The sequence below is a fragment of the Camelina sativa genome, chromosome 15 (genome assembly GCF_030686135.1).
Source record: "Camelina sativa cultivar CO46 ecotype springtype chromosome 15, ASM3068613v1".
Taxonomy (NCBI): domain Eukaryota; kingdom Viridiplantae; phylum Streptophyta; class Magnoliopsida; order Brassicales; family Brassicaceae; genus Camelina; species Camelina sativa.
In genome coordinates, this window is record NC_141894.1 from 18,807,501 (window position 1) to 18,817,859 (window position 10,359).

General features: G+C 33.1%; 1 non-coding gene across 1 annotated transcript; it reads left to right on the top strand.

The window, feature by feature from the left end:
* Positions 1-5,127: 5,127 nt before the first annotated feature.
* On the top strand, positions 5,128-5,199 carry TRNAN-GUU (transfer RNA asparagine (anticodon GUU)). Its single transcript has one exon. It is a non-coding gene; the product is annotated as a tRNA-Asn (tRNA).
* The last annotated feature ends 5,160 nt before the right edge of the window (positions 5,200-10,359 follow it).

A 10,359-nucleotide genomic window follows, 5' to 3' on the forward strand; every position in this document is an offset into this window, starting at 1 on the left:
AGGCGCATCTCTCCTCTTTCAATAGACGATATCGCTATTTCGTTTGGATTGTTTAGTCTAACCAAGAGACAGTATACTTTTACATTATTGAGAATTTTTTGATTAAAAAAACCATTCCATCGCAATTGAAAACGCGAATATCTTGTGAGAAATAAATCAAGTTCCGCTTCTGTATTGCTTTTATATTGTTTTTTATTTTTACGTTTTTTTATCGTTGATTCTGCAAAATTTTCTTCAATATTTTTTTCTTGGTTTAATAGAGCTGATTCGGGATTTCTTTTTTTTTTCTTTATCTGATTCAAGCTCTAATTCACCGGCCGATTCTTTTTCTTCCTTATTCAGATTATAAACTCGCGGGGATTTTTTTTATTTGATGGTATAAAACCTTTTTTCTTTCGAGTGATCTTTTTATTACGAGTGATCTTTTTATTAACATTTAAGTTTTCATTAAAATTTAAAAGAAGTAATTTGATTGGTATGACCCACGGTTTCATTTTATATGTACTAGAAAATAAGAAAAATTCCGGAAAGAAAAAAATTTCAAAATTTGTTATACGACGATTTAATATTTCTTCATTCATTCCCATCCAATCCAAAAAGTTTCTTTTTTGATTAGAAAGATCCGTCTTATTTTTTTTATCAATTTTTGGATAATTCTGAACTTTAGTATTAATATATTTTTTTTTACTCTTAGTATCAACCCAGGGCGCAATATTTACTTTTTTTGTAAACCCGAAGTTAAGAATTCTCCAATCCAAATATTTTCTATACCGAATTTTCCCCATACCCCGAATATTATATTTTTCTAAACAAGAAGAGACTAAACAATTATCTAAGGCAATCCCTATAGACATGTCAAAATTTTTTTCTGTAGAATGAATAGATTTATAGCAAAAAAGATTATATATATAATCTTTTTTTAAATTATGTTTTGGATTTAATAATGAGTCGGCCTCAAAAAACTTTTGTTTTTTGTAATTATCAAATTTCTTTTTTTCATATGAATCCTCTTTGGTTAAACTTGGGTTTAGAACTAGAGAATCTTTTTTTTTTTTCTTTTTCCAATTTTGGGTTACTAATCTAGCCCATGCAATCTGGGGTAAATTGTATTGATAATGACTTCGTAACCAGTTTTTCCATTGATTTACTTCGGAATTAAAAATGGTTTTATTTTTCAATTCATAATGAAAGATTCCTTGTTCTTGAAAAAAAATCTTTATTTTATTCTTAACAAAAAAGGATGTTATGCATATGTTATATTCAAGAACAGCCTTTAATTTAGAAAAGTTACTAACTTTTATTTGTGATAATTTGTAAAATACATATGCTTGTGATAAAGAGCATAAGTCATAACTCATCTTTTGTTTATTGGATATTAAATTTTTTATAGTCGAAATAAAATAAATAGTATTTTTTTTGTTTTCTCCATTTTCTTTATTCTTGTAAATATATTTATCAAGAATTGTTTTTGTTGATTCAAAAAAAAGTTGTGTAGTAATTCTTGGAATATTAATGATACCTAGAAAAATAGCTATAGATAGTTGTTCGATGCAAAATTTAAAAAAAAAAATGGATTTACGAATTAATCGGGTATTTTTTCTTTTGAATGTCTGCCAAATTTTTTTTGATGACTCAATTATTTTAGAATCATAACGCAGTTTGGTACAACTATTAGTTAAGTTTTGTTTTTCTTTGGAAATTTCTTCTATTTGATTTCTGATTGTCTTTATTCTATCAATCAAATTTTTTATTTTGTTTTCGCTAAGTGAAGCATTTGCCCACCCCGTGGATTTATTTTGAACAGATAGTTCATGAATCATCTGATTACTTATTATTGAATCTTTTTTAGTTTCATTTAATTCATATATTTCTCTCGGGCCAAATAATGAAATTAGATTTCGTTTTGAAAGGTCTTTTATCTTTTCTTTTATAAAAATAAAATTTTTGAGAATCCAATTTTTAATTTCTTTTGCGACTTTTAGGAAAATTGTTGCTCTTTCTTTGAAAATCCTTAAAACAACCAAAGACTTTGTTTTGAATTTTTTGATTCTTTTTTTTAATTCTTTAGAAATAGGTTCAAAAAAAGAAGTCTTTCTTTGGGCAGAACCAAACGGTAGTTCGGTTTCCATTCCCCAAACTGTTAAGAAACAAAAATCATTTTTTTCTCCTTTGTCTTTTGTTTTTTTTAGACGAGCCTTCTGAGATGCTTTAAATTTAGATTTATGCCAAGGTTTAAGATAAAAAGGAAATAGGATTTTTATCTGAATACCATCCGTTAACCAGTTTCTTGGAAATTCTGTTTCGGATAGTTGAACCCCATTATAAGTGCATTTAACATGCATTTCACGTTTCCAATCCTTTAAATCCTCGGACCACTCGGGAAATTGAAATAATAACATACGGGCGCTATTTTTAATTATTATCAATAAAGGTAATATAATATATTTTCTAAGAATCGATTGAGTTACTAAGAGAGAACCTCTTATTATTTGAGCAAGTAGGAAGGTATCCCAAGTTTCTGCAATTTCTATCCGTTTTTTTCTTCTATTTTTAATTGTTCTTCTTTTTTTTGATAAAAAATTTTTTTGTTCGTTTTCCACATGACATTTTTAAAAAAAAAATTATTTAGCCCCCATATATCAAATGAAAAAAAAAAAAGTTTATCTATTCGATCAAAAAAAAAGGGGGAATGTACTTTTGCTTGAAAAAATTGCCAAATAACTGTTTTACGCCTTTGGGAACGCATGGATCCTTTAATTATCTCTCGACGAAAATCAGATTGTTGTGAATAACGGATCAAAGCCATTTCATCTTTTTGATCAGAATTTTGATTATCTTTGAGATTAGTATAAATCTCGTCATGTGGCTCTTTATCAGTAAAAACCACTACACGTTTTGCTTTTCTTGACCGAATTCCAGGCTCCATTGGTACATTTTCTTCATTTTCGCCTTCCAATTCTTCCAACTCACTTATTAATTTGTATGACCATCGAGGAACTTTTTTATGGATTTCATGGAAATTAATAAAATTTTTTATAAGCGTTTGGTCGTTACTATCAGTTCTAACGATATCAAATAAAAATTTAAAAATTTTTATTTCTTCTTCTGAATGTGAATGAATTTTTTCTTCTTGTTGGGGTTCTGAAAAAAAAGAAAGTTTTTTCTCTATTGACAAAGATTTTCTATTAAAATTTTCTATTGTTTGCTCAAATTTGTGATAATTAATTTTCAGAAGTAGACCATGAATCTTGTTTATCCAGGATCCTCCTATATTATTTTTTCTATCGGTTTCGGTTATGATTTTGAATCGAGTTAATTTTTTTATTCTTCCCCGAGAGATTCCATGCAAAAATGGATCATAATTTTTAGGTAAATATTCTTTTTTAGCTTCGTTATAACAAAATCGAGTCGTTTTTTCCAGTATATTTTCAATAGACCATTCCTTATCTAAAACTTCAATTCGATTTAAAAATTCTTTTTTTAAGTTTTCCTTTTTTTCTTCGTGGATCAAACTCCAATAAGTAGAAACTTGGTCAGAGGGTATTTTTTCTCTTGTAAATGAAGGTATCCTTTTTTGGATCATTTCAAAAAAGGTGGAAAGATTGGGGGGATATGTAAAAGATATTCGTTCTTTTCCATCACTTTGACATGTATAAAAAAAATATTGTGACATTTCATTTCTTACAGTATTTTCAATTTTATCATTTTTTATATATCGATTTGGTCGATTCCATCTTTTATAATCGAAAACTAGAGTTACAAAAGGTTTTTCAAACCCTAAAAAATGATCCTCTTTTTTTTTTATTTTGAAAAATTCTAAATTCGAATTTTCTTTATTTCCATCTAGATTTTCAGAAACTGTTTTATAGTATGTTCGAACGTGGAATTCATCATCCTTATTAATTTTGTCTTTTCCATTCACTCGGATTTCTTCCATTTCATCGATTTTGTCCAGATCTTCCCCTTCTTCCGAAAAAAGAGAAGGAAAAGGAGCTTCTTCGGTGGATACCTCTTGGTCCTGTTTAGTCCCACCCGTTTCTGAGGTTCCTTTTAGTTTCTTAGTAAAAATGGGTGATGGTATTCTGCCTAAATAGTAGACACAGGTAATAAATAAGAGAATACTAAAGATTCGAGCCATAGAATTTCTCAATTCTGACACAAGGAACTTATACTTATTAGATCTAATAAGTACATTAGACCTAATAGAATTATTTTGCTGTATCCAGACTAATACCAATCCAATCCATTTCATGAATAAAATGTGACCAATTAACCAACCAACAAAACTACTTGTTACAAATAACATCTTGTTGTTGCATCGAAACATATAAATGTTAACTAATCTGGCTAACATTGAACTTGGTAAAATGAAATGGTTGAATAATTGAAAAATGAGATTATTCAGGAATACACATTGAATGCGAAGATTACGCATTTCATTTCTGGTAGTAGATCCATAATCAAAAAAGTGTTTGTGATTGTTCCAAAAGAAATGAAACAAAAGATACGGTAGAGCTAGGACAGTTATTGTATGAGGTCTACCCAATGCTAAATGCAGAGGCGCATAATAGATCGATATGAACATCATGAGCTGTCCCGCAATAAAACCTGTTGTTGCTGATACTTTCTTCTCGGTTCCTTCTTCTCCTTCGTCCATAACCCGAGCTCTGAGAAGGAAGAGATAAGAGGGCCCTATGGAGAATGTGGTCAGAAATCCATAATAGAGTCCGACCACAACGACCGAATTGATTATCTTCATGCATAAGGATACTAGATTACCTAGTATAAAAGATTGAAAAACCATCACAAACCTCCCTTTTTTCTTTTCTATTTCAATTTCTGGATTATTATATGATGATTTTGCAACTTTCCATATATAGAAATAGAAAGAGATAGACTAGAAACGACATCTCTTATGTCAATGACACCAAAGGGATATTAAATGAATGGAATTGGGATATGGATGGAATATAATGAAATAGAGCCGCTTTGAGGTTCCCTATGAAATTAGGCATGGAACGGAGCCACTACGAAGAAGTTCCGGGGGTTACGAAGGAAACTTCGAGTTCATATTGGTCGTGGGTTGAGAACGGGAATTGAACTCTATGAGATCTAATCTCCCGTTGTTCCTCAGTAGCTCAGTGGTAGAGCGGTCGGCTGTTAACTGATTGGTCGTAGGTTCGAATCCTACTTGGGGATCTTTCATTCATATTTTTTTCCACCAAGAACGTTTTAGAAAACTCTTGGACCCTCGAATTTTTAGTATCCTACTTTTGCGCAATTCACAGGGTTCAACAAGCAATCGATATTTCACGATCAAGGGTGTAGTACTATTTGTAGTAGCGGCCCTTCTATATCGTATTAACAATCGAAATATGGTCGAAAGCAAAAATCTCTATTTGAAAGGGCTTCTTCCTATACCTATGAATTCCATTGGACCCAGAAATGATACATCGGAAGAATCTTTTGGGTCTTGCAATATCAATAGGTTGATTGTTTCGCTCCTGTATCTTACAAAAGGAAAAAAGATCTCTGAGAGCTGTTTCCGGGATCCGAAAGAGAGTACTTGGGTTCTCCCAATAACTCAAAAGTGTATCATGCCTGAATCTAACTGGAGTTCGCGGTGGTGGAGGAACTGGATCGGAAAAAAGAGGGATTTTAGTTGTAAGATATCTAATGAAACCGTCGCTGGAATTGATATCTCATTTAAAGAGAAAGATATCAAATATCTGGAGTTTCTTTTTGTATATTATATGGATGATCCGATCCGCAAGGGCCATGATTGGGAATTGTTTGATCGTCTTTCTCCGAGTAAGAGGCGAAACATAATCAACTTGAATTCGGGACAGCTATTCGAAATCTTAGTGAAAGACTGGATTTGTTATCTCATGTTTGCTTTTCGTGAAAAAATACCAATTGAAGTGGAGGGTTTCTTCAAACAACAAGGAGCTGGGTCAACTATTCAATCAAATAATATTGAGCATGTTTCCCATCTCTTCTCGAGAAACAAGTGGGCTATTTCTTTGCAAAATTGTGCTCAATTTTATATGTGGCAATTCCACCAAGATCTCTTCGTTAGTTGGGGGAAGAATCCGCACGAATCGGATTTTTTTAGGAAAATATCGAGAGAGAATTGGATTTGGTTAGACAATGTGTGGTTGGTAAACAAGGATAGATTTTTTAGCAAGGTACGAAACGTATCGTCAAATATTCAATATGATTCTACAAGATCTAGTTTCGTTCAAGTAACGGATTCTAGCCAATTGAACGGATCTTCTGATCAATTCATAGATCCTTTCGATTCCATTAGTAATGAGGATTCGGAATATCACACATTGATCAATCAAAGAGAGATTCAACAACTAAAAGAAAGATCGATTCTTTTGGATCCTTCCTTTATTCAAACGGAAGGAAGAGAGATAGAATCAGACCGATTCCCTAAATACCTTTCTGGCTATTCCTCAATGCCCCGGCTATTCACGGAACGTGAGAAGCGGATGAATAATCATCTGCTTCCGGAAGAAAGCGAAGAATTTCTTGGGAATCCTACAAGAGCCATTCGTTCTTTTTTCTCTGACAGATGGTCAGAACTTCATCTGGGTTCGAATCCTACTGAGAGGTCCACTAGGGATCAGAAATTGTTGAAGAAAGAACAAGATGTTTCTTTTGTCCCTTCCAGGCGATCGGAAAATAAAGAAATAGTTAATATATTCAAGATAATTACGTATTTACAAAATACCGTCTCAATTCATCCTATTTCATCAGATCTGGGATGTGATATGGTTCCGAAGGATGAACTGGATATGGACAGTTCCAATAAGATTTCATTCTTGAACAAAAATCCATTTTTTGATTTATTTCATCTATTCCATGAACGGAAGAGGGGGGGATACACGTTACGCCACGAGTCAGAAGAGAGATTTCAAGAAATGGCAGATCTATTCACTCTATCAATAACCGAGCCGGATCTGGTGTATCATAAGGGATTTGCCTTTTCTATTGATTCCTACGGATTGGATCAAAGACAATTCTTGAAGGAGGTTTTCAACTTCAGGGATGAATCGAAAAAGAAATCTTTATTGGTTCTACCTCCTATTTTTTATGAAGAAAATGAATCTTTTTATCGAAGGATCAGAAAAAATTGGGTCCGGATCTCCTGCGGGAATTATTTGGAAGATCCAAAAAGAGTGGTATTTGCTAGCAACAACATAATGGAGGCAGTCAATCAATATAGATTGATCCGAAATATGATTCAAATCCAATTCCAATATAGTCCCTATGGGTACATAAGAAATGTATTGAATCGATTCTTTTTAATGAAGAGACCTGATCGAAACTTCGAATATGGAATTCAAAGGGATCTGATAGGAAATGATACTCTGAATCATAGAACTATAATGAAAGATACGATCAACCAACATTTATCGAATTTGAAAAAGAGTCAGAAGAAATGGTTCGATCCTCTTATTTTTCTTTCTCAAACCGAGAGATCCATAAATCGGGATCCTAATGCATATAGATACAAATGGTCCAATGGGAGCAAGAATTTCCAGGAGCATTTGGAACATTTCGTTTCTGAGCGGAAGAGCCGTTTTCAAGTAGTGTTCGATCAATTATGTATTAATCAATATTCGATTGATTGGTCTGAGGTTATTGATAAAAAAGATTTGTCTAAGTCACTTCGTTTCTTTTTGTCTAAGTTACTTCGTTTCTTTTTGTCCAAGTTACTTCTTTTTTTGTCCAAGTTACTTCTCTTTTTGTCTAACTCACTTCCTTTTTTCTTTGTGAGTTTCGAGAATATCCCCATTCATAGGTCTGAGATCCACATCTATGAATTGAAAGGTCCGAACGATCAACTCTGCAATCAGTTGTTAGAATCAATAGGTCTTCAAATCGTTCATTTGAAAAAATTGAAACCCTTTTTATTGGATGATCATAATACTTCTCAAAAATCGAAATTCTTGATCAATGGAGGAACAATATCACCATTTTTGTTCAATAAAATACCAAAGTGGATGATTGACTCATTCCATACTAGAAAGAATCGCAGGAAATCTTTTGATAACACGGATTCCTATTTCTCAATCGTATCCCACGATCAAGACAATTGGCTGAATCCCGTGAAACCATTTCAGAGAAGTTCATTGATATCTTCTTTTTCTAAAGCAAATCGACTTCGATTCTTGAATAATCCACATCACTTCTGCTTCTATTGTAACAAAAGATTCCCTTTTTATGTGGAAAAGGCCCGTCTCAATAATTCTGATTTTACGTATGGACAATTCCTCACTATCTTGTTCATTCACAACAAAATATTTTCTTCGTGCGGTGGTAAAAAAAAACATGCTTTTTTGGAGAGAGATACTATTTCACCTTCGTCAATCGAGTCACAGGTATCTAACATATTCATATCTAACGATTTTCCACAAAGTGGTGACGAAAGGTATAACTTGTACAAATCTTTCCATTTTCCAATTCGATCCGATCCATTAGTTCGTAGAGCTATTTACTCGATTGCAGACATTTCTGGAACACCTCTAATAGAGGGACAAAGAGTCAATTTTGAAAGAACGTATTGTCAAACTCTTTCAGATATGAATCTATCCGATTCAGAAGAGAAGAGCTTGCATCAGTATCTCAATTTCAATTCAAACATGGGTTTGATTCACACTCCATGTTCTGAGAAATATTTACAGAGGAAAAAACGGAGTCTTTGCCTAAAAAAATGCGTTGACAAAGGGCAGATGGATAGAACCTTTCAACGAGATAGTGCTTTTTCAACTCTCTCAAAATGGAATCTATTCCAAACATATATGCCATGGTTCTTTACTTCGACAGGGTACAAATATCTAAATTTGATATTTTTAGATACTTTTTCAGACCTATTGCGGATACTAAGTAGCAGTCAAAAATTTGTATCCATTTTTCATGATATTATGCATGGATTAGATATATCATGGCGAATTCTTCAGAAAAAATTGTGTCTTCCACAAAGGAATCTGATAAGTGAGATTTCGAGTAAGTCTTTACATAATCTTCTTCTGTCCGAAGAAATGATTCATCGAAATAATGAGTCATCATTGATATCGACACATCTGAGATCGCCAAATGTTCGTGAGGTCCTCTATTCAATCCTTTTCCTTCTTCTTGTTGCTGGATATATCGTTCGTACACATCTTCTCTTTGTTTCCCGAGCCTATAGTGAGTTACAGACAGAGTTCGAAAAGATCAAATCTTTGATGATTCCATCATACATGATTGAGTTGCGAAAACTTCTGGATAGGTATCCTACATCTGAACTGAATTCTTTCTGGTTAAAGAATCTTTTTCTAGTTGCTCTGGAACAATTAGGAGATTGTCTAGAAGAAATACGGGGTTCTGGTGGCAACATGCTATGGGGTGGTGATCCCGCTTATGGGGTCAAATCAATACGTTCTAAGAAGAAAGATTTGAAAAAAAATTTCATCGATATCATCGATCTCATAAGTATCATACCAAATCCCATCAATCGAATCACTTTTTCGAGAAATACGAGACATCTAAGTCATACAAGTAAAGAGATCTATTCATTGATAAGAAAAAGAAAAAACGTGAGCGGTGATTGGATTGATGATAAAATAGAATCCTGGGTCGCGAACAGTGATTCGATTGATGATAAAGAAAGAGAATTCTTGGTTCAGTTCTCCACCTTAAGGGCAGAAAAAAGGATTGATCAAATTCTATTGAGTCTGACTCATAGTGATCATTTATCAAAGAATGACTCTGGTTATCAAATGATTGAACAACCGGGAACAATTTACTTACGATACTTAGTTGACATTCATAAAAAGTATCTAATGAATTATGAGTTCAATACATCCTGTTTAGCAGAAAGACGGATATTCCTTGCTCATTATCAGACAATCACTTATTCACAAACTTCGTGTGGGGCTAATAGTTTTCATTTCCCGTCTCATGGAAAACCCTTTTCGCTCCGCTTAGCCCTATCCCCCTCTAGGAGTATTTTAGTGATAGGTTCTATAGGAACTGGACGATCCTATTTGGTCAAATACCTAGCGACAAACTCCTATGTTCCTTTCATTACAGTATTTCTGAACAAGTTCCTGGATAACAAGCCGAAAGGTTTTTTTATTGATGATATCGATATTGATGATAGTGACGATATTGATGCTAGTAACGATATTGATCGTGAACTTGATACGGAGCGGGAGCTTCTAACTATGATGAATGCGCTAACTATGGATATGATGTCGGAAATAGACCGATTTTATATCACCCTTCAATTCGAATTAGCAAAAGCAATGTCTCCTTGCATAATATGGATTCCAAACATTCATGATCTTGATGTGAATGAGTCGA